Source organism: Apodemus sylvaticus, chromosome 1 (genome assembly GCF_947179515.1).
Source record: "Apodemus sylvaticus chromosome 1, mApoSyl1.1, whole genome shotgun sequence".
NCBI lineage: Eukaryota > Metazoa > Chordata > Mammalia > Rodentia > Muridae > Apodemus > Apodemus sylvaticus.
The window spans coordinates 142,474,796-142,497,599 of NC_067472.1; the positions used below are offsets into that span (position 1 = coordinate 142,474,796).

General features: G+C 49.4%; 2 long non-coding RNA genes across 5 annotated transcripts; one reads left to right on the forward strand and one right to left on the reverse strand.

Moving 5' to 3' along the window:
- The first annotated feature begins 5,332 nt into the window (after positions 1–5,332).
- Positions 5,333–12,301, forward strand: LOC127667840 (uncharacterized). Of its 2 annotated transcripts, XR_007973949.1 has the most exons (3): positions 5,333–5,420; positions 6,442–6,518; positions 10,816–12,301. It is a non-coding gene; the product is annotated as an uncharacterized LOC127667840 (long non-coding RNA). The 2 variants fall into 2 exon arrangements; XR_007973948.1 differs by lacking the exon at positions 10,816–12,301 and having other exon boundaries at positions 6,442–7,121.
- LOC127667828 (uncharacterized) lies at positions 7,037–22,240 on the reverse strand. Of its 3 annotated transcripts, none has more exons than XR_007973945.1 (4): positions 20,421–22,240; positions 10,092–10,335; positions 8,082–8,192; positions 7,037–7,121 (listed from the first exon to the last, which is right to left on the reverse strand). It is a non-coding gene; the product is annotated as an uncharacterized LOC127667828 (long non-coding RNA). The 3 variants fall into 3 exon arrangements; XR_007973947.1 differs by lacking the exon at positions 20,421–22,240 and having other exon boundaries at positions 10,092–10,169; positions 10,298–10,570; XR_007973942.1 differs by lacking the exon at positions 20,421–22,240 and having other exon boundaries at positions 10,092–10,570.
- Between the last annotated feature and the right edge of the window lie 564 nt (positions 22,241–22,804).

A 22,804-nucleotide genomic window follows, 5' to 3' on the forward strand; every position in this document is an offset into this window, starting at 1 on the left:
GACCATTTCCAAAGCTTGGCAAGCCCGGATGGAGCCATCTTGAACTCAGGCCACAGCTTGTACTGAGGAAAAGAACTCTGAGGAAAACACACTAGAAATCAAGCTACCTTTGGCCTGGCAAGAAGTCACTTCACCTGCTCTTGGGAGAGTCTTCATGACACACATCAACACACCAGATAGCCTGGAGGCCTAAGATCTCCAGGGAACTGCCTTTCACCACTGTGTGATTGGCTACAGAGACTGACTCCTGCTGTCCATAGGCCTGGCCCAAGCACAGAGGGGGAGATGGTTGGCTGCATCTCACAGCTGGATATTTAAAGTTTAAAACCAGATCAATTCGCAGTAAACACAGCTTGAGAGCTGAGTGAGCCATGGGGTTTGTACATTCATTTCTGCTCTATGAAAACACACCCCACAGGCAACATCTGCTCAAGAATCCAGGTAGAATAAGTCAATGGAGTTTGCAGAGCACCAGTGCTGGGCTTCACTTGTGGGAGACCATGATGTCATCCAAGCTGTTCTGCCTGGGGTGATTGCTTTTTTTCCTGTTGCTAGGCAGCAAACTTCCAGGCATAGCTTGATATGGAGGTTGGGGAGCAGATAAAGAAATGAAATGACTGAGTAAATATCCAAGTGTCATGAGAACAGGTGTGTGTGATAGCGTGACATTGAAACTGAGAAGGTGACACAGTTGCTAAAATACTTGTCATGCAACAACGAGGACCCGAGTTCAAACTCTAACACCCTCCTACAAAGCCAAGCACAGCACAAATGTTTGTAATTCCAGTGAGGAGGCAGAGACAAGTAGGCCAAGCCCTGAGCCCCTCCATCTCACTGGCTAGCCAGCCTTACCTAATTGTGAATTTCCAGGTCTTAGGCCTCAAAAAAATTCACAGGAAATGAATGGAACTTGAAAATATCATCCTGAGTGAGGTAACGCAGTCACAAAAGAACACACATGGTATGCACTCACTGATAAGTGGATATTAGCCCAAAAGTTCAGAATATCCAAGATTCAATTCACAGACTATATGAAGCCTAAGAAGAAGGAAGACCAAAGTGTGGATGCTTCAGTGCTTCTTAGAAGTGGGAACGAAATACTCACAGGAGGAAATACGGAGACAAAGTGTGGAACAGAGACTGAAAGGCCATCTAGAGACTGTCCCACCTGGGGATCCATCCCATATACAATTACCAAACCAGGACACTATTGTGAATGCCAGGGAGTGCTTGCTGACAGAAGCCTGATATAGCTGTCTCCTGAGAGGCTCTGCCAGAGCCTGACAATACAGAGGCAGATGCTTGCAGCCAACCATTGGACTGAGCATGGGCTCCTGATGGAGGAGTTGGAGAAGGGACTGAAGGAACTAAGGGGGTTTGCAGCCCATATGGAAAGCAACAGTGTCAACTGGCCAAACCCCACCCCCAGAACTCCCGGGGACTAGACCACCAACCAAAGAGTACAACACATGGAGGGACCCATGGCTCCGGCTGCATCTGTGGCAGAGGATGGCCTTGTTGGCATCAGTGGGAGGAGAGGCCCTTGAGCCTGAGGGTGTTCGATGCCCCAGTGCAGGGTAATGCCAGGGCGGGAAGAGGGATATGGGTGGGTGGGGAAGCACCCACATAGAGGCAGGGGGAGGGGGGATGAGATAGAGGGTTTCTAAAGGGGAGACTGGAAAAGGGGAAAACAATTGAAATGTAAACAAAGAAAATATCCAATGAAAAGAAAAGAAAAAGAAAAAGCAAGGTGGATGGATGGCTTCAGAGGAATGACACCCAGATTTGACCCCTGGCCTCTACCCATGACCACACACTAAGCAAGAAAGCAAGGAAGGGAAAAATAATTAAGACTTGGAGAATAGAGAACAGGGGGGCGGGGGCACCATGAGACTCAGAGGGCATGGTGTGTTTAAATGGCCTGAGGCAGAAGAAAGGCTAATCTGAGATTAAGCCAAGTGGAGCACGGGGAGGAGTCTGGAGAGGACAGCCAGTAAGCAAGAGGAGGTTTTCTCTTCAGTTAAAGGAGCAAAGAGCCACGTGCTCTGATTGTTTGCCTTTGTGATAGCATTTTCCTATGGCTCTTAGGGGAATGGGGAGACCTGGCAGGAGGCCTTGGGGACTCTGCAATGTGCTAGACAGTAGACACCAACGCCACTCCACTCGCTGTTGGCTTGTCCACAGAGTAGGAAGCAAAGAACTCAGCCAATCATAAACTGCTGGCTTGGAAAATAGTGGCCCATGTCGCTTGTCTGCGGTGCGTTGGTTGCGGGTGGCCATGTTAAGAACAGAGATTTAGAGGACTGAGGAGAAAGCTCTATCCATAGAGTGCTTGCCACATGAGCATGAAGACCTTAATCCAACCCCCAACACACCTGTACACAGCTGGACATGGTAGCACACATCTATAATATCCATGTTGGCCAGGGCTGAGGCTTGTCTGACAAAATCAAGGAGCTCTGGGTCCAGTGAGACCCTGCCTCCGAAAAAACTGTGGAGAATGTCTGGGAGAAAACACCAACACAGATCTCTAGCTACACACATTGGCACACACACATATGCACATGGCTACAAAAACTAAAAAGGAAGAAGAGAGAGTTCTGCAATTAGGGACCATGGGGATGACCAAATGCTGATGTCAGGTGGCCATAAGAACATCAGGAATTCAGAGGAGGTGGCTTCCTGGAGCTAGCCACGGGGATGTACACTTATCCAACCGCCTTAGTTACCTTACTACTGCTGTGAAAAACACCATGACCAAAAGCAACTGGGAGACAAAGAGGGGTGATTTCAGCTTACAGCTGTAGTCCATCATGGAGGAAGTCGGGGCAAGAACTCAAAGGCAGGAACCTGGCAGCAGGGAGTGGCGCAGAAGCCGTGAGGAGCACTCTACTGGCTTGTTCAGCCTGCTTTCTTAAAGGACTCAGGGCCACCTGCCCAGGGGCAGCATTGCTCCCTGTGGGTTGGAATAATTATTCAAAAAAGTCCTTGCCTATACGCCAATCTTACGGAGACCTTTTCTCTTCCCAAATGACTCTAGCTTGTAGCAAGTTGACGGCATAAAGCTAGCACGCTATGGAATCACCCAGGTACAGATGCTTCCAGTTTAAGAGAGGAAGGAGGAAGAGCAAGCTTAGAAGACAGAGGAGATGCCACCCTGGGAGGAGGAAGGGGGGGGTGGAAATTAGAGCAGCCTGGTAGAAGGCCTGGGAAGAGCTTCAAGGGGGTCAACAGGACACACACCTCCAGGAACCCAGCAGTGCAAAGACCTGCCAGGGCCTCGGCCATCAGAGGGTAGCACTGGCATCTGGCCAGTTCCATTGTGTGTTGGGGGGAGTTGTGGGGGTGGGGACAGAAGATAGAATTAGAGAGGAGTAAAGAAGTGGGGCACAGGAGCAGCATGTGGGACAACTGCCAGGCTTTATGAATGCCCATGTGTTTGGGATGGACAAAGTGACCCATCTCTCCCCGGGGGGTGAGGAGAGGGATTCAGTTAATAGTAAAGCATTGTTCAGAATCGTTATGTTATGCTAATGCTAGACCTCTACTACACGCAACATTTTTAATGATTACTTTTCCTTTCAGTAAGTTAAGATGTTAGGGACCAAGACACTTTGACTTCCCTAATTGACAGCTGTTAGACCCTTCCCTGGTATCCCAGCTGCCTTGATGTAAAACCATCCATCAGTCAGGCAATCAGCCGGATTCCCCATGTGCTACTCCCACTGTTTGTATGTCTTAAGGAAGTTTGACTCCAACCACAGTTCCTTGCTGTAATACTCGTTGACACCGCCCACTGCTGCCACTCAACATTATCGGAAGCCGAGAGCTACAATAGCTAAGTGCTGGGTGCCTATGGTTCAAGAGCAGAGCACTACTTCTCCAACCCTTTCCCCAAAGCCCCAGACTCTGGCTTCCAAAGCCTGGAGCAATAGGCACTTAGCACTCGCGGTCTCTAGTTCAGCCCCTGAGCCTCAGACACTTCAGGGCCTGGGACTAACAGCCGGAGCAGAGCATCGATTCATCAACCTGTGATTTTTACCCAGGAAAGGCTGAAGGTCCCAGCCAGCTGTCTGGTGATATTAGGACATTCTAGCCCTTTTGGGAGCATCTCTCACCTTGGAAAGTCCTGTGTCCCTGAGACAGACCAGAAAAAGAACTTCCTTCCCAGAATCCTTTGCAGTCAGGCACAAGCATGTGACCTGGCTCCCCCAACCCTGTTCCTCCTCACTAGACACAGAATGGGATAAGGCTTCAGCAAACGGAAGTGTCTGAACGTAAGGTAGCCTCCAAGCCCTCAGGAGCTGGTGCTGACAGCAAGGCCTTGGGAAGCACACACAAGCTCCCGAAGGCACATGCACAGTGGCAGATGTCCCCTCTGTGATTCCGTAGGGCTGGTTTGATGTCTGAACCTTGAGACTTCTTTTGGAGTCTACTACTTTTATCTTTTCCAAAATTCCATTTAGTAAGCACACACTTTGATTTGTCATCTTAACACACATGGTATCCATTGTCCTGGTTGGAGCCAGAGGAATGGAAGACTTTCTTGTATGTGAGCTTTCAGCTGGAAAAGGCTACCTGTGGTCACTCTTAAAAGGGGGAGAGGCGCGGGGGGGGGGGGGGCAAACCAAACAAACACCTCTTTTATTAGTGCATTTCCAAACTAGGTCAGTTGATACTTAAAGTGACCATCACACTCCCAAAGGATCCCAAACTCACCAACAGGAAGCTGTGTGACCCCCCAGAAGGCCTAACACCTCATAGGTGATCATAGAAAATAACACACAAGTGGAACTAGGGGTGTAGCTCAGTGCGAGAGACCTTGCCTAAGGAGGCATAGGGCCACATTGAGTTCTATCTGGAGCACAGAGAGAAAGAGAAAGCAGGAAGGGGGTAGAGGTGGGGGAGGGGGACCAGAGACTCCACATGGCCAGCAATGGCTGCATGGACCCTCCAGGAGCTGAGCAGGCCCTGGGAGCTGCCCTGGAGCTGTTCCTCGTTGGCCAGTCTGCAACCACAGGCACAGAGCACGCCACCCTCACGTCCTCTCTTCCTGCCTTGGTGGAGTCTACCATTTCACTTTTTACCTCTGACCTAGGACGTGGGAGCACACAGCTGACCTCTGTGGGTGGGGGCTGCCACGTACCCTGCCAGGGCCAGCAGAATCAGCCTGACCACTCGCCTTGGGAGGCACTGCCTTCTCTGCAAAGTAGAAACCAGGCTGGGCAAGTGCTGACTCACGAGGGTGGGTGAGGGGGGGTGGGGGCGTGGACTGTATGGCCGACCGCCAGCAGCAATCCAGGGCCTCTTCCTTTTATTCTGACGGAAGCCCCGTGGGGAAGGAAGTAAAATGTGCCTGTCTACCGTTTTCATTTCTCAATTAGAAGCCCCAGGGCCCTCGCCCAACCAATGAAGTACAGGTGAAAGGCTCGGAGGGGCCAAAATACAGGCTCTGTGCTTTTGCTGGGAAAAAAGGATTGCCTTGTTCCCCTGCCTCCCCTCCTCCCGCTTCTTCCTTCCTGGGGAGGAGATGTGGTGATGGCGATGGTGATGGAGGAGCTGTCTTTTGACTGTGTGATATGAAGGGGTGATGGCCGCCAGCCTGAGGGAGCCATCAAGTTGAGGAGAGTTAAGAAAGAGAGGAGCGTTGTGAGATGGTGGTGCGTGCGTAGGGGCTGAGGGGGAGGAGAACCTGGCTAGAAAAGCCAGGTGTGCCTGACTCAAAGAATCAAGGCAGGGGGTGCAGAGAGAGGGGCACATGGCCCCATGGGAACAGAGAGGACGCGGAGATGGGACAGTCCTTTATCGTTATTTGTAAATTTTCATTTATTTGGGGAGGCCCAAATACTACAGTGCGTGTGTGGTAGCTCGAGTCTCTCTCCTTCTACCAGGTGGGCCTGAGGATCAAACTGAGCCCAGCCGGCATGAGGGCAAGCAGCTTTACCCACTGAACCATCTTGCTGGCCCAGATTCCTCTACTCATTATTTGAAATAGGAAAAAAAAACATTATTGTGGATAGTCATGGTGCAAAATACCACACCCATGGAATTCTCCCCATCTAGTTAAGTGGGGGAAAAACATGAAACTGAAATTTAAGTGGGCCTTGAATTCACATGGTGTCAATAAATATGAGACTCTTGATTTGGTTGGGCAGGTTGGGTTTTCATAAAATAGGGATGTGGCCCTGACAATGGTGTGTTCCCTGCTAGCCCTCTGGAATTCAGAGGAAGTCTCCACGGGAAACCAGACACAGTATTTCCTCCTTCTTCATCAGTGTTACACAGGGTCAGTTTCAACTAAAACAAAACATTTTAAGTGAAATATTTCAATTTTTTTGCAAATAATGTCCATTACTGGATATTTTTTACTTATTCTATTTTATTAGTAATCATTGTTCATCTCTACCTGTGCCTAACTTTGAAATTAAACTTCATTTATAGGTATATATGAACAAGAAGAAACAGTGCAGTATGCACAGGCTCCTGACCATCTGTGGCTTCCAGATCTTTCGTAGGGGGTGAGCGGAGCCTGCTGTACTTAGTCTAGAACCCCAAGGCCTTCTGACGACATTACAGAACTGAGAGCAGGGTCTCAGGCAGCTCAGCCTGACAGCCCCAGCGGGCAGCTGAGGGGTGGGAGAGCACACGGCTGTGCTCACACAGCTTCCCTAGAGCAGGAGGCACAGAACCACAGCCTTGGGAGGATGCTGGCTCCGCATGCAGGACAACACGTACAGGACTCAGTAAGGGCATGAGGGAGAGAGGACTGGGGAGGGAAGCCCACACCCCCTCTGCATCCCAGATGGCCAGAGAGGGCACGGCCACTGCTGTTCTTGAGTGGGATGGAGTGGTTGGTGGTCCTCAGTGTCCTCGGGGTTTAGGCATCTGTGTCACAGACACACAGCCAAGGCTTGCAGAGCCAGAGCAACTGGCATAGCCTCCCAGCTTCAGTGTGTGACACCAGCGTGCATCTGTCTCTCCACAAGGCCAAGAGGCTCTGTGGTGTGGCCATGTGACCCTCGGGCTCTGGAGCTAGCTTGTCATAGCTTGACTCTCAGTTCTCATTGATTGTGTGACCCGGGGCCAGTTTCCAGTCTCCACATGTACTTTGGTTTCCTCCTCTGTTAAAACAAAACAAAACAAAAAGCATGACAGGAGTAGCCTCTACCACACAGTTCCGACGTAAGCGGTGGAGTCTAAGGACGTGCTGCTGTGTTATTTTGTCATTGTTGCTGGGGTGAAGATGTGTGGTTTAGGGGACAAGCCTGGGAAATCGGCTTGTGAGAAACCCCAAAACCTGATCTCTAACACCCCAGATGTACCCCTCTCTGGAAGTGGCTTCTGTTTAGTCTCTCTATTCTGAAGGCTCAGTCACAGGCTCTTCTCAGCTCTGGACCCCACACACCCTCCCACCCCAGAGGAAGCGAAACTACCCTGGTCATGTCCCAGGCAGGAGGTTGTGGACTTCCTCTGGGTGGGTTCCAGACCAGCCTCCACAGGCTTGGCTGCCTCTGCCTGAAGCCATGTGTGGGCTGAGGCCTATTACAGGGGAGCTTGCCCCCTCCCCTGAGCCCTGTCTGTCCGGAGCGCAGAGTGATTGAATTGTGTGTGGGATACCTGCCCTGTCCGTCTATACATTGTGATCTAACTCCACCACCAGCCTCTTTTCTAGGCTAGACCCAGCCCTGCTCTCCCCACTGGCTCCAGTTAGGTCCGGCTGGGCTGCAGAGGTACGACCCTTGGGCTATGTCATAGCCATGCTACAATCGTCCCTGCCTATTATACCCAATAGTCTAAAGCGGGGAGCCTTGGAATGGCGGAGATGAGGAGCCTCTGGACAGCGGAATTTTTAGTTCTATTCCTCCCTCACAGAAAGGCAAGCTCTGAGGCAGTGGAGCCCCGCCCCTCCCCGCCCCGCCCCACCCTCTGACTTCCCCAGCCCCAAGTTGTACAACAGGCACTTGAACTGCCAGAAACAGTCCCCAGATAACCTTATCAGCCACCCAGCCACAGAGCCTTCCTGCCGAGCCAGCCACCCACAAAAATAGAGCTGCTGATTAGAACCTTCCAGAAACACTGACACTGGTGCCTTCCAAAAGCTGAAGAGACATCCTGGCGCGTTCTGAAGGCCTGCTCGATCTTAAAGCAACACGAAACATTTATTCTGGGGTCTTCAAATCAACTCTCAGGATCTGTGGAAAGAAATTTGCCAACTACCTTTAAAAAAGAAATACACCGGAAAAAAAGTATCCCTCTTCTTTAAGTTCTTTAACTACCACTTCTGATAGCACAGTTTAAAGAAATAATAGGATGGAAGGAAAAAAGTACTGGTAAAGGTTGTCTACCCATGGATTCATCAGAATACCCAAGCTTAATCTGAATATGACATCATGTCCAAAAATGGAAGGAGGAAAGAGGAAGGGAGAAAGGGGAGGGAGGGGGAAGAGGGGGAGGGAGGGAAGGAGAGGAATCAAGGAAGAAAAGGAGGAAGTTAGGATAAGAAGGAGGAGAGAAACATGGTGACCCACCCTGCTGTGTCCCAGATTGCGGAGAGATGACTCTGTGGGTAAGAGGATTCACTGTGGAAGCATGGGAATTAAACCCAGATCCCAGCAGCCACAGAAAAGGCTGAACATGGCTATGTGAACACCTACAACCAGCACCATGGAGGGTGTGGAGACAGGAGGACTGAGTTTTCTAGCTGTTAACCTGGGCCCTGGTTTAGTAAGAGACCCTGTCTCAAGGGAACAAGGGGAGGTGATAGAGAAGGACACTCGCTCTGTCCTTTTCTTCTGGCCTTCACACATGTACACATACATGAACATGAATATACAATTCCTCACACACCCCCAATTTTTTAAATGTTTATTTTAATTATTATAGGCATGAGAATTTGCATATAGGTGTGCATATAAGCAATTATGTACGTGCACCATATGTGTGTTCACAGTGCTCAGAGGCCAAAAGAGGATGTCATATCCCCCTGAAAAAGGAGTTACAGGTAGTTATGAGCCACCATATAGGTGTTGGGAACCCAAGCACCCAGTGTTCTTAACTGCTGAGCCATCTCTCCAGCCCCAACAACCGTGCGTGTGTGTGTGTGTGTGTGTGTGTGTCTGTGTGTCTGTGTGTGTCTGTGTGTGTATCTGTGTGTATTTCTGTGTCTGTGGGGTCTGTGGTTGTATGTGTCTATGTCCCTCTGTATGTGTGTACATGTGTATCTATGGGTGCATCTGTGTGTGTACATGTGAGTATTTCTGTGCATGTGTGTGTTCACAGCAGCCAGGGGATGCTGTCAAGTTCAGTTATTATTCTGACTCGTTCTCCTGAGTCAGAGTCTGTCACTAAATGAATGGAGACTGGTGTTCAGCAAGTCTCACCCATCCCCCTGTGTCTGCCCCACAACTCAGTCAAATCTGGATTTTTATTCAGATCCCGGTGCTGATTCAGCCCACTCCTGCTCACTGGGCCATCTCTGCACCCCATTGCCAGATTTTAAAAAGTGAGTTCATGCCATTGACCAAGAACAAGCAAAGCAAGTCTTCCCTCCTGCTTCCCCGTTTCTTAGCAAAGGCCCCAACTTACGCCATGAAGACTCTAGAATCATGGGGACTCTGCCAGGCATGGTGGCTTGGGCACGCCAATGCCTGTGCTTGGGAGGCAGAGGCAAGAATATGTCAGGTCTGAGGCTGGGCTGAACATGGACACAGCCAGGTGCTTTATACACCCCCTCCTCACTTCCAAACTGCACCACTATGCCTACACTCTGACCCACACGCAAGGACCAGCCTTGTGGACCCTGAGGAAGACTTCCTCCCCTATCTCCTGCCTCCCCATTGGCCGTAGTTCATAGTAAAGCCATTCCCTCAAGCATGGTTCCCTTCAAAGACACAGCTCGACCGCACCCCACCCTCTGACTAACTCACCCACCCCTGTGGCTCCCAGGGGACCCTTTGGCCCTCTATGACACCTGGAGGCGGCTTCCTCTTCCTGGGGCGGGGGTGAAACCCCTCTAGGGAGAACACAGCTGCAAAGGAAAAGAGCCACACCAAACTACCAAGACACCAGGTCAATTGTCCCAAATTACTCACCTTTCCCAGCCTCCCCTCCGGAAGCCTCTAGGGATCGAGTATTCCTTCACCTGCCTGCTCAGCCTCCGCCTCAGCTGCCTGAGGGTGTGGGTGGAAGAGGATGCTGAGGCAGCTCTGGGGACCTGGGCAGGAAAGGAGCTCCTCCTGGCTGTCCCTCTGACCAGCTCACACCAACTAGCAAAGGATGCCTGTTGGCTTAAACTCACCTACCACCCAAGGTGCAGATCCGGGTCCAAAGCAGGAACTGTGGGAATAAGGACATGTGAAAAACAGTCTCCCTAACTCTGCCTACTGTGTGCCTAGAGGGTGCTGCCCGTTCTCCAAGTGGACACTAGAGAGAAGTAAGAGCAGATGGGGTGCAAAGTGGAAGGGCAGGAAGATGAGCACACGGGGGAAGATAGGGAACTAAGGAGAAAGACAGCATTTGTCACAATGTTCTCTGTCGCCAGCGACGGAAACAGACTCAAACCAGTGCTTGAAAAGAGGAGGCACGGGGAGGAGAGAAGGAGAAAGAGAGAGACAGACAGACAGAGAGAGAGAGAGAGAGAGAGAGAGAGAGAGAGAGAGAGAGAGAGAGAGAGAGAAGAGGGACCGTAGCAGCACTCTTAGGGCTTAGGGCTGTCCGGTTTCAGGAATGGCTGGATCTAGGGACACTGTTCTCTTTACATTCCTTAATTTGGTTTGCTTTTTATCTGGGTATTAACCTTCCATTTCTTTCTTCCAGATGGACTTTGCTGTCACAGCAGAGACTACCAGTAGCCCATGCTTACTCACATCAGGTCAGCTTGTCTGGCCCCCCTCCCCCGCCCCCCCATCACGGCCTGATGGACTGACACACTGGATTGGCATGCCTACTCCTTGAGCTGACCACAGGTTCCAGGTGATAGAAGAATGATCTTTGACCAAGCCTGGGCTAGCCTAGAGCTCATGAGGTAGCCCAGGGTAGCCCTGGAGCTCATGGCAGACCTACTGATTCTGGGATTAGGGGTGTGAGCCGCTCTACCCTCTGGCTCTCCTCTTCTTTTTAAATCAATGAAATAACGTTTAATATTTTGACTATTTGGCAAACATTATATTTTGGTCATTTATACCCCCATTTTCCTCTCTTATCATCTTCCCACTCCCGTTGAACCCCTTCTTTCCAGGTCCTCCTATTTTCATGTCTTCTTATCCACTGAGTTTAGAGTTACTTGCATGGCTGTGAGGTTATATACAGGTCACGGGCAACTTAAGAAAATGACTTGTCCCTCCTCTCTCTCCAACCAGGAGGAGTGTGGCCTTGTGTGCCTCCCCCTCCCCCAGTCAATGCTGGAAGACAACATGTTGAGCCTTGTGCAGGCCTTGTGTTAAGTCCCTGGGTACCACACATCACCAAAGGCAGCATTTCACAGCACCCTTCCCATCCCCCACCACTTACATTCTTTCTGATCACTCTTCCGCTATGTTCCCTGGCCTGTTCCTCTATCCTGATAGAGACATCCTGTTTAGGGATGAAGACCAGGATGGTTTGCATATGCTCAGCCCAGGGAGTGGCGCTATTAGAAGGTGTGACCTTTTTGGAGTAGGCATGGCACTGTGGATGTGGACTTTAAGACCCTCAGCCTAGCTGCCTGGAATTCAGGATTCTGATAGCAGCCTTCAGATGAAGATGTAGAACTCTCAGCTCCTCCTGCACCATGCCTGCCTGGACGCTACCATGCTCATGCCTTGATGATAATGGACTGAACCTCTGAACCTGTAAGCCAGCCCCAATTAAATGCTGTCCTTTGTAAGACTTGCCTTGGTCATGGTATCTGTTCACAACAGTAAAACCCTGACTAAGACAAAGACTCAACAGTCCCTTATCCTCAGCTCTTGGCCCAGTTACTGGTCAGCGTTAACCACGGTCTGCTGCAGACAGATGCTCAGGCTGGGATAGCACTAACCTGTGAGTATGAGCATAACTGTTTAGAAGGCAGCTGGGCACCATCTTGATTGTTAGATAGTCTTGTTATGTCACCTTAACTAGCCTGGTACACAGTGTATAAGCCATCCTAGCCCCAAACTTGTAGTCATTCTCCTGCCTCAGACTCTCTCTTTCTCTCTATGGGGACACTAACCAATCATGGAGACTCCTCATCTAAACCTAATCACCCCTGTTCACTGCACCTCCATCTACCATTGTACTTGGCAGTTCTACTTAGGATCTCACCGTATGACTTTGTGGGGATAAAGACATTCAATCCACATCAGGAGAACACTTAAAAATAAGTGAAGACGTAGTGCAGTGTTTATATTGAGTCTGTTTTACTGCGATTACAAAATCAAGGCACGTGTGAGCATCCTGTGTGGAGTGTCAAGTCCTTGGGCCCTCTGTCCACGGCCCAGTCGCTGGCCCTGTGTGGTGGATGAGCTGTGATCTCTTACATGATGCAGGCAAATCCAAGCACACCACAGTGTGTGAAATCCTGCTTTAGGTGACAGAGAGCCACAGAGAGTCCTAGCCAGGCTCTGGCAAGATGCTAATGGAAGGTTATGTAGCTGGTGGACAGGCTTCTAGAGCGATCTTGTCCCCATGGCTAAGTGGGCCTTCCTCAGAGCAGGGATTATCTCTGTGGCCATTCTGAACACAGCTCCGCTGCTCTCAAGTCCACCTCAGCCCCACCGGCAGCCCCTGTCCAGGGAAGGACCCTCCTGCCCTTCCACCTTGCCCTCCCAGAGTCACCCTGGCTCAAGTGTGGGGCAGCAGAACCATCTGCACACGCACAAAGAGCAACTCTTTCCACTGAGGGAGAGCAGCCCGTGCCTCGGGACCTTGCCAGGATGGAATCCAGGCTTGGAGTGGCCAGCAGAGACAACAGCGTCTGCGCTGTCCCCGCTGACACCTGCCAGGAGGGAAATGAGAAACCCTCCCTGGGGGCCATGTGGTTCTCCTCCCAGACCTCTGGCCACAGATGACTGCTTATCATTCGAGGGGCCAGTCCCAGCAGGGGGAAGCAGCCAGATCTGTCTGGTCTAGAGCCATTTCCAGTGCAGGAGGCCCTGGTTTTGTCCCAGGGACACTGCAGGTCTGTGGGAGGAAGAGAGACCTGTGTCTCAGCCCCGGGCTTGGCCTCTGTGGGTGCAGATAAAGAGCTCAGATCCTCTTTGAGACCCCTTCCTGCTCTCCAAGTGTTTGCCAAGACTCCAAAACAGCTCTATTAAGAGTGATAAGCAAAACTAATGAGAAGGCATCTGATAAGTGTGGAAGGCTCCAAATTCTACCTTAGAAAACCTCTCTCAAGATTACATCATAATATGATTGTTCTACTATGTAACAGTACTTTGTGACAGTTACCTCAAAATAAACAGCTGCTGCCTCACAAAAAAAAAAAAAAAAAAAAAAAAAAAGAGTGATAAGCAGGTGACAGAGCCCCGGGCCCCAGGGACAGCCCCCGCCAGATGGTAGATGGCTTCAGCCTGAACCTGTAAAGGGGTGGAAAGGGGCCTGTTCAGTCTGACAGGCGAGAGGCTCTGACACGGAGGAAGCAGGTGGGCTCCATGTTGCCTTCTGAATCCTTCTGTGTCCACAGTGATTATTTAAAAATTACATATAGTGTGTGTATATGTGTGTATGATGTACATGCACACATGCACGTGTGTGCATGCATGTAGAGGTCAGGACAGCTTTCAAGAGTTGGTTCTTTCCCAAACACGTTTACATCACCAGCCTCTGGTGACTTTCAATACATGCAGGGGATGGGGAGACCCCTAGTCGGTTAAGATTCCTTGCAGACAGTCATGATCCCAGCACCCATGGGACAAGCTCAGCATCTCCCACGTGCTTCAACTCCAGCCCCAGGGGATCTATGCCTTCGGGCTTACACACACATAAACACACAGTAGGGGAGGAGCACCAGCTCACATCTGTGAATGTACACTCACATAGACACACAAACATATACATCAAATAGCTCTTTTTTAAAATAAAGACTATTTATAGCAGATTGCGGTTATGAATTCAGAGTCCACCTGCAGCTCAGAGTTCAGTCTTAGAGTTCTGGATCCAGAAGGTCTCTCCTCTGATACAGGAACCATCAAGGACTCCACGGTTTATCCACAGAGAATCTCAGGTATTGCCCTCTCTACACGCTTTCCAAAGAAGCCTTGGACAATGCTGTCGTGAACTAAATTGTGTCTACTTGGTTCCCAAATTCCCCAAGTTGGAGTCCCACCTCTACCACTTCAGAGTATGGCCTTATTAGATAGAGGGTCATTGGGTGTAATTAACAAAGTCGCAATCACACTGCAGTCGAGAAGGGCTCGATTCATTTTGACAATAGTCCTAATAAGCATGGAGGTAAGACATAGAAATACACCCAGCAGTAAGGTGACATGAGAGATCCAGGAAGACAGCCATCTTCAAGCCTGGGAGAGGGGCCTGGACCAGATCCTTTCCCAGCTTAGAAGGAACCAATGCCCTTGACGTTTTGGCTTGGAATTTTAGCCTGCAGGACTAGGAGAAATTTCTGTTGTTTTGATGTAGACTTGTAAGCTAAATAAACAGTCTATCATGAAAGAAAGTCAAGACAGGGACCTAGATATGGAAACTGAAGCAGAGACCATAAAGAAAGGCTGTTCACTGGCTGGCTCCCCACGACTCGCTCAGCCTGCCTGCCTATACAACCCAGGACCATCTATCCAGAGTTGGCACTGCCCACATCCATCATGAATCAAGAAAACACCCACAGACATGCCTATAGGTAATCTGATAAGAGCATCTTCCCAGGTGACTCTAGCCTGCACCGAGCTGTCAAACACTAGCCAGTGTAGACATATATGTTATGTAGACACATATGCTAATTCATTCTCTGCTTTTTCGAGACAGGGTTTCCCCCGTGTAGCCCTGGCTTTCCTGGAACTCACTTTGTACACCAGGCTGTCCTCGAACTCAGAAATCCTCCTGCCTCTGCCTCCCAAGTGCTGGGATTAAAGGCGTGCGCCACCACTGCCCGGCTCATTCACCACTGTTATTGTTTCTTGCTCTTTGGGTTATTTCCTGTGTTTGGCTGTTATGAGAATTTGATTTTCTGTCAGAGCTGAGGATCACACTCTGGCCTCCTGTATGCTGAGCCTTAGTCCTATCATGTCAGTCACATACATGGCTCCTAGTGCACGTGCCAGGATGGCCGTGGCGATAATGCTTTGGAGTAGAATGTCTAAATCACAGACTTGGTGCGTTTATCATGCGACCAGAGTGCCGACCGGTTTCCAACACGTCCGTACCAACACACGTTCTACTTAGCAGTGAGGATTTCCCATTGGCATCCTCACACACGCCTTTGGGGATCACCCCACTGCAAACTGGAGCAGTATTTGATGCGTGGTGATCTTCAGTTTTGTTTTTTCTTTTTAAAAAATATTTAAGATTTATGTTATTTGCATGTATAGCCGTATTTTGCCTGCCTGTGCATGCTGTGGAGGCCAGGAGAGGGTGTTGGATGCCTCGGAGTTAGAGGGAGTTAGAGTTATAGATTGTCGTGAGCCACTGTGTGGGTGCTGGGAGTTGGACCTGCACGAGAACAAATGCTCTCAACTGCTCAGTTGTCTCTTGAGCCCCTCACTGAGGTCATCGTTTGCAAATTCCTGTTTAAGGTGGAAAGCGAGTGCCTTTCATGTGCTTCCTCTGTGGGGGGTTGGTGCTCAAAACCAGCTCCTCTCTAGGGTCAGTAGTAAAGTTATTGTCATTAGCATATAGGAGTGTGCGCGCGCACACGCACGCACATTCTCATACATACACATTCTCATATATATATACACACATTCATTACACACATTCTCACACACACATTCACATACATACGCACATTCTCATACACACACACACACAAGTCCCTTGTTAGTTCAGGTGTTGCAAATTCCTTCCTCCTGTTATGGCTTGTTTCTTACAGTTTGATGGGCTTGCAGGCACAAATCTTTTCCTTTGGGAAAAGCTAGCATTTGGGGAGGGTTTTGGTTTCTTTGTTTTGGTTTTCGTTTTTGGTGTTTTGAGACACGGTTTCTTTGTGTAGCCTTGGCTATCCTGGTCACTCTGTAGACCAGGCTAGCCTCAAACTCACAGAAATCTGCCTGCCTCTGCTTTCTGAATGTTGAGATTAAGGGCATGGGCCACCACCTGGCTGTTTTTTGTTTGTTTGTTTGTTTGTTTTGTTTTAGTAATCCTTCCTTACCTCAAGCTCTGGAAGCTATTTGCCTGTGTTGCTTTCTCTTCCACCAGGGGTTTGTGGGTGGGAAGTCGGTTACATGTGTAACGGTTACAGTTCCATGTATTAAAGACTCAGCCCTCAGCCACAGAACTGCATTATTCATGTTTTATTTTTCACAGTGCTGAGTGCCACGCCCAGGGTCTTGTGTATCCTAGTCATGCCCTCTGCCACTGAGCCAGAGCACAGTCTCCACGTGCCACCTCTGTCACGTGTAGCACCCAGTTATCCACAGGTCCATTTCTGAGCTCTTTAGGCTGAACCTCCTCTGTCCTCCTACCCCAGACTTAGGTAAGCTGTCAGTGCTACAGGACAGTAGGCCAGGATTGCGTCTGGGACAAAAGGTTTACCCACCCTGTTTTTGTTTACATTTGTTCACTCAGTGTGAATATGTGCACGCATGTGTGCAAGCCATAATTCACACTCGGAGGTCACAGGACAACTTTTGGGAGTGAGTACTCCCCTATCACCCTGTGAAGTTTGGTTGTCAGGTTTGGTGGCAAGGGTTTCTCCCCTCTCCTACACCATCCCCAGGCCCAGCCCCGCTCCTCCCTCTTTCCAGCAGTGGCTGTGGGACAGCCATTACCTCCAGGACAGGTATCACAGGAGAAGACAGATTATAAGCACAGACAATACATGGAAGACAAACATCGACGCTATAAATGTGGAAAAATGACATAGACTGTGGTCCCCAACTGTGTGTTGGGGGGGACGAGTTACACTTGAGATCTTTGTGGATCTGACAGAGCAATAAGCCACAGGCATTCAAATAGAAACTGGGCTTGGGACCTAAAGTCCCAGCTTCCCCCCATGCTACTGAGAGCAGTGTCTTCTTGTTGCTGGGTCTCATTAGGGAGCCCCTGCCCTAGTCACCTTCAGTTACAAAGCAAAGCTGGGATTCTTACTAGTTAGGTGTAGCAAAAGCATGGTGTGGAGGGGGGGAGGGGGTGGGTGCGTGGGTGCATGTGTGTGTGTGTGTGTGTGTGTGTATGGGTGTGTGTGTGCATGTGTGTGTACATGTATATGCATGCGTGTGTGTGTGTGTGTGTGTGTGTGTGTGTGTGTGTGTGTGCACGCATTTGCGAACTTGAACACTAGGCATCCAATCACAGCATTATGCTTTAAACAAGAACTCTGCCACCAGGTTACACTCCCAGCTTTAGCGAATGCATGTTTAACTGTGAGTGTTTTCTGTCTGCGGGTGGTTTACCAGCACAGAGCTTTATTGTAAGTTGAGGAACAGCTGTGGTTAAGTGCTCGACTTTAAACTTCAGAAGCACCAGGGTGGGGTAAAGTACTTGCTAGCCCTCAAATCCCGAGTTCCATCTCCCACACCACACAAATGGAATAAAGGTAAGTCCGGTTTATTAGCTCAAGCCCACGTGATGAAGTGGAGACTCCTTGGGTAGGGAGAAGTGAGAGCAGAGCGTGAGGATGGGTGGTCTCCATCGGAAGCATCTGTCTTGACTCTAGGTTCTTGGAAACCTAGGAACAGCTGCAACCTTATGACTGGCACCTTGAGGCACAAGCCAGATCTCACAGTTGTCCCTGTGCCTGGCAATGCTGAGGGCATTGAAACACAAGAGACATAGAAGGTGACAAGCATTTCCTGAGTAGGGAAAACAGTACCAATGAGCAGAGGCAAGAGACCCCCATAAAGCAGCAGTTCTCAGTTTGGGGTAGCACCCTGCTAGGTCACAGCCTTTTCACAGTGGTCAGCTAAGACCATTGGAAAACACAGCTGTTTACATCATGATACATAACAGTAGCAGAATTACAGTTATGAAGTAGAAGAGAAGGACAGTATTAAAGGGTTGAGAACCACTGTCATAGAGAGAGGCCCTGCGGTGACTGGGAAGGAGACGGTGATCTGTGGGGTCCCTGGCTGAGCCCTGACACCACCTCCCAACAGTCCATTCTGTTTATCAGGCCCGGGTCAGTGCAGAGCAGCAACAGTGAGCCCAGGTGTCTTGTTTGTGCCCAGTGAGAGGCTAAGGCCGTGTATGTGGGTTCCGGAGATCTGAGCCGAGGCCATCAGGTCTGTGTGGTAAGACTTCACCCACTGAGCCCTCGGCCCGGCTCTCTAATTTAATAAGATCCTGATACCCCTGCAGCAGGAGCTAATCTGGTTTGCTTTTCCAGGATGTCCAGCTATTGCTTTCTCCTGCTTCCTTGGAGTCTGCCCCAGGCAAACAAACTTAGAAGTCGATTGAGGTTTGGAGAGGAGTAAAGTTGGAGACTCGGTCATTCCGGCCTCTGGCTCCACTTCTTCCTGAGACCTCCGTCCCCACCGCCAGCTGCTCTGGCAGCGCCAAACTCTTTCCTGCAGCACCTTGAGCCAAGAACAGTGGGGTTCGGTGAGTCCTAACCCCACTTCTAAGTGCTCTATTCTGGTCGATGCACATCTCCCCCTGCCCCTTCTTTTAGAGTTGGAGGACCCCAATCTGGGCATGATCTCAGAGCCTCACCAGCACCTTAGTTGTTGATTTTAATTAATTTTTCATGTGTATGGATATTTTGCCTGCAGGTCTGTACATCATGTGTTGTCTCCAGAGCCCAGAAGAGGGCGTCAGATGCCCTGGAACTGGAGTTACAGATGATTGTAACTCCCTGTGGGAATGGGAATCAAACCTGGGTCCTCTGAAAGGGTGACCATGCCTCTTAACAACTGAGACATTAGCCGGGCGGTGGTGGCACACGCCTTTAATCCCAGCACTTGGGAGGCAGAGGCAGGAGGATTTCTGAGTTTGAGGCCAGCCTGGTCTACAGAGTGAGTTCCAGGACAGGCGGAGCTATACAGAGAAACCCTGTCTCAAAAAAAAAAACCAAAAACAAAACAAAAACAAAAACAAAAACAAAAACAAAAAAAAAACTGAGACATTTCTTCATTTACAGTTTTTAATTTGTTGCCTTTTCTGTGATGTACAGTTATTGTCTGTGAGAGGATTAGTTCAATACAAACCATCCTATCATTCCTAGAGCTAGAATCTTCCGAATACTGCCTATTTTGAAGCTTTTATTTTCTTTTATTTTGTACCAAATAACAACACATTAATAGAATGCTTGTTTTGAATGTGTTCCCTCCACCCCATGATGCCTGGGTTGGAAACCTAATCCTCAAAATCACACACTGATGGTGTTTGAAGGTGAATTTTGGAAGGTGAGTCCACTCAGATGAAGTTGTGAAACTGGCCCCTATGCTGGCATGAGCTGATTTCTAACAATAACAAGAAGAGACCAAATCTACAGTGCTTGCCCAGGCTCACCATGAACTGCCCCACCACACCAATGACCCTCACCAGAGGCCAATATTTTCTAGTCACCAGCATTGTGAGCCAATAAAATTCTACTTTTTGTAAAGTATTTGATCACAAGTGTTCTGTTGTGGCAATGGAAAAATACACTAAGCCGTGGAATCTTTACAAAGTACAATTTTTTTTTGAGACAGAATTTTACTATGTAGCCCAGGCTGGCCTAGAACTATGTAGCTCAGGCTGGCCAATTCACAATAAAAGAGTTTAACCTTTTTTAAAGTGGAGAAAAATGTAAAAGGTCTCTTATGTATGAGTCTTTAGCTCTTTAACAGTTGATTCCACTCAGTGACCACCATTTCCTGGTAGTAGGTGAGAACTCTACACTGAGGATCTTATATTCCCGAAAAGCAAAACACGTAACATACTCCCATCCCCACCTCCATTGCCACCACACACCAGCCACCAGAATGAGGCTGATCTGTTCGGACAGATCTACCAGTTGCCAGCTCTGTGACCTTAGGCACGCTACACACACTCTCTGGGCTTCAGTTTCTCATCCGCAGCCAAGGCCAGGAACACTGACCTCACAGGGACAGAAAGAGCCACAAATGAGGTAATGGCCCCAGAGTGCTGGGCACGGAGTCACTGGCCCGTGAACACTCACTCCAGGATTCCAGCGGAGAGGTGTGCCGTGGCTCTCTTCTCTCACTGAGAGCTGTTTGGTTCTTTTCATGGAAAAGCTGAAAGCCACAGCTGCCTTCAGAGGAGTATCTCATTTTAGCTCTTATTTTCCTTTTGACACACACCCCAGCCAACACAAAGGGTGACTAACACGGCTTTGCACGGTGACTTACCACATCTCTCGTGGGTCTCCAAGATGACTGTATCCTGCTTCTGCCCACTGTGCTAGCTAGGTCACAGGGAAGTGAAGATTTGATATTTGCAGCTAAAACCTAGAACCTGCTATGACAAGAAGAAACCTTGGTCAGAGGCTGGTACTGGCCAAGTCTGTAGGTATGCCCAGGAGCTACGCCATGTGAGGAGGTCAGGTTCAGAGCAGGATCTCCTAGTTTCTGCTTGGGTGTAGAGATAAGGCAAGGGTTATATGAACAGGTAAAGTTAGAAAGGCAGCTGAGGGCCACCGGGTAAAGTGCAGGATGTTCAGTCAGATCAAGCAGTTGTTTCAGGGCACCCAAGGGATGATGATGGTATATGCCATTATAACGGACATAAAACCACAAACTACCCAAAGTCAGTCTGAGGAGGAGATGGCTAAGAATGCCCTCTTTACAGAGCAGGAAACCAAACTCTGGCACAGGAAATCTGCCCAAGATCACACAGCTGCAGATAGCGTCTGAGGTCTAGGGAGTTGACTCAAACCAGTGCTGTGTGGCAGACCTAACTTAGAAAAAAAAAAATTGAGCCTACTTTGAAGCACTGGCCATTTCCTAAAGTGTAAATGATTACTGACTCCCACTGTGATATCATGGGCAGAGTTAGAAATGAGGTTTCTTCTCCAGTCTGGGCTGGCCTCAGGCCACTGCTGACCCAAACTCATCCCTGCTTGGTTCTGAGCCTGCATCTCCCAAGCAGTGTAAGGCAAACGGCTTGACAGTCCTTTGTGTAGACATCCTACCCTGCACATTCTCATGAGTCTATATAACCACAGGTCGGTCTGTAAAGTGAGCTACTCAGATACATCCCACAGTATGAAGGCCTGTTATCCCTCATCTGGTCTTGAGCCTTGGGCCACCTGATATTACAGGATATACAGCTGAGCCAGGGTCCCTCCCATTTTAGAGCCACAGTAAAGCAGCATCCTTCAGACACAGTGATGCTGGCTGAGAGGCAGGGAGTAAGGGAGCAAGCTTGCATCTGGCCCTCTGGCTCACCCAAGAGCCACAGACTGGCACTGTTCCTAGATTCGAGGTAACGGATACCTGGTCATTCAGAGCCAAAACCCAGCAATCGTTTGTCCCAAGTAGAGATTGTGTTTCTGATGTCACAGTCTATGAGTGGATTCAGCTTGACAGCATTCCTCTTGCAAGTTGGCAACCTTGCATTCTCTCAGATGATTTCTTTCTAGGACAATCTGTGGCATTTTATACCTAACCTATGGAATTCTATATGGTTCTGAGTCTTGGGGCCCATGGATATTTTCCTCCTCATTTGAAACTGAGAGGCAGCCACGAAGGACGCTTGCTAAGGGCCACTCCTTCCAGGAGGTGAGGAGAGGGCCCTGGGTGAGATTGAGTAGTAGAACAGTCAGGGAGCAATTAGTTGCGGTTCAAAGAGAACTGCCACACTGACTAGCCCTCACAGGAGGGGAGGATAGAGAGTTGGTCTGCACATGCCTACAGTCTCTGAGCTGCATCCCCCTTGCTCCAGAGCTGGCCTGGCAGCCGAGAAGAAACTTCTGGGCAGGCACAGTACCTAAGGCTGCCCAGAACTTCTGGCAGACCCACAGGAAACCAGCTGGGGCTGGACAGAGCTTTCCAATCCGTCCACACTGATGAAATCTACCAGTCACATCCGCCCAAGGATGTGGCCCAGACAGTGACTGTCCTGACAAGCCATCTCAGAGAAAAGGTTGGCACTTAGAAGCTTGAGGGCACAGCCTCTTCAGGGGAAAGGCCACCTCTGAATCTAATTTTAAAGACCCACAAGTCATGATGTAAACTCATTTCCCATGGATGGTTGCCACATCCAACTCTGGACCTTGGAATGTCACTAGGGCATATATGATTATGGTCAGTTCCCCGCAGCCCTAGGTCCCTAAGGAAATCCTCAGTGCACTGAGGCTGGGGGTGGGACAAGTGCTACCCCCACCCATCCATTTTCCTTTACCCACTCTTCTGATAAAACTCCCATTTGTGGAGTCTATTGCTGGAACGAACCCTTAGCCAAACACTATCTTCCAACTTAGTGATATACTGGGTCTTCCAGGAACACCAAAGCCAACAATTTTCTTTGTTGTTTTTTTGTTTTTTGAGACAGGGTTTTTCTGTGTAGCCCTGGCTGTCCTATAACTTGCTCTGTAGACCAGGCTGGCCTCAAATGTAGAGAGATCCACCCTCCTCTGCCTCCAGAGTGCTGGGATTAAAGGCATGTGCCACCATCGCCAAGCAGCAATAAAAAAATCTTAACTAGCACCTATTAAATGTCATTTTATAAAATGGTCTTCAAAACTAGTTCAGGTTAAGAAGTTGCACGGTTGCTAATCAAAGTTCACTCCCGT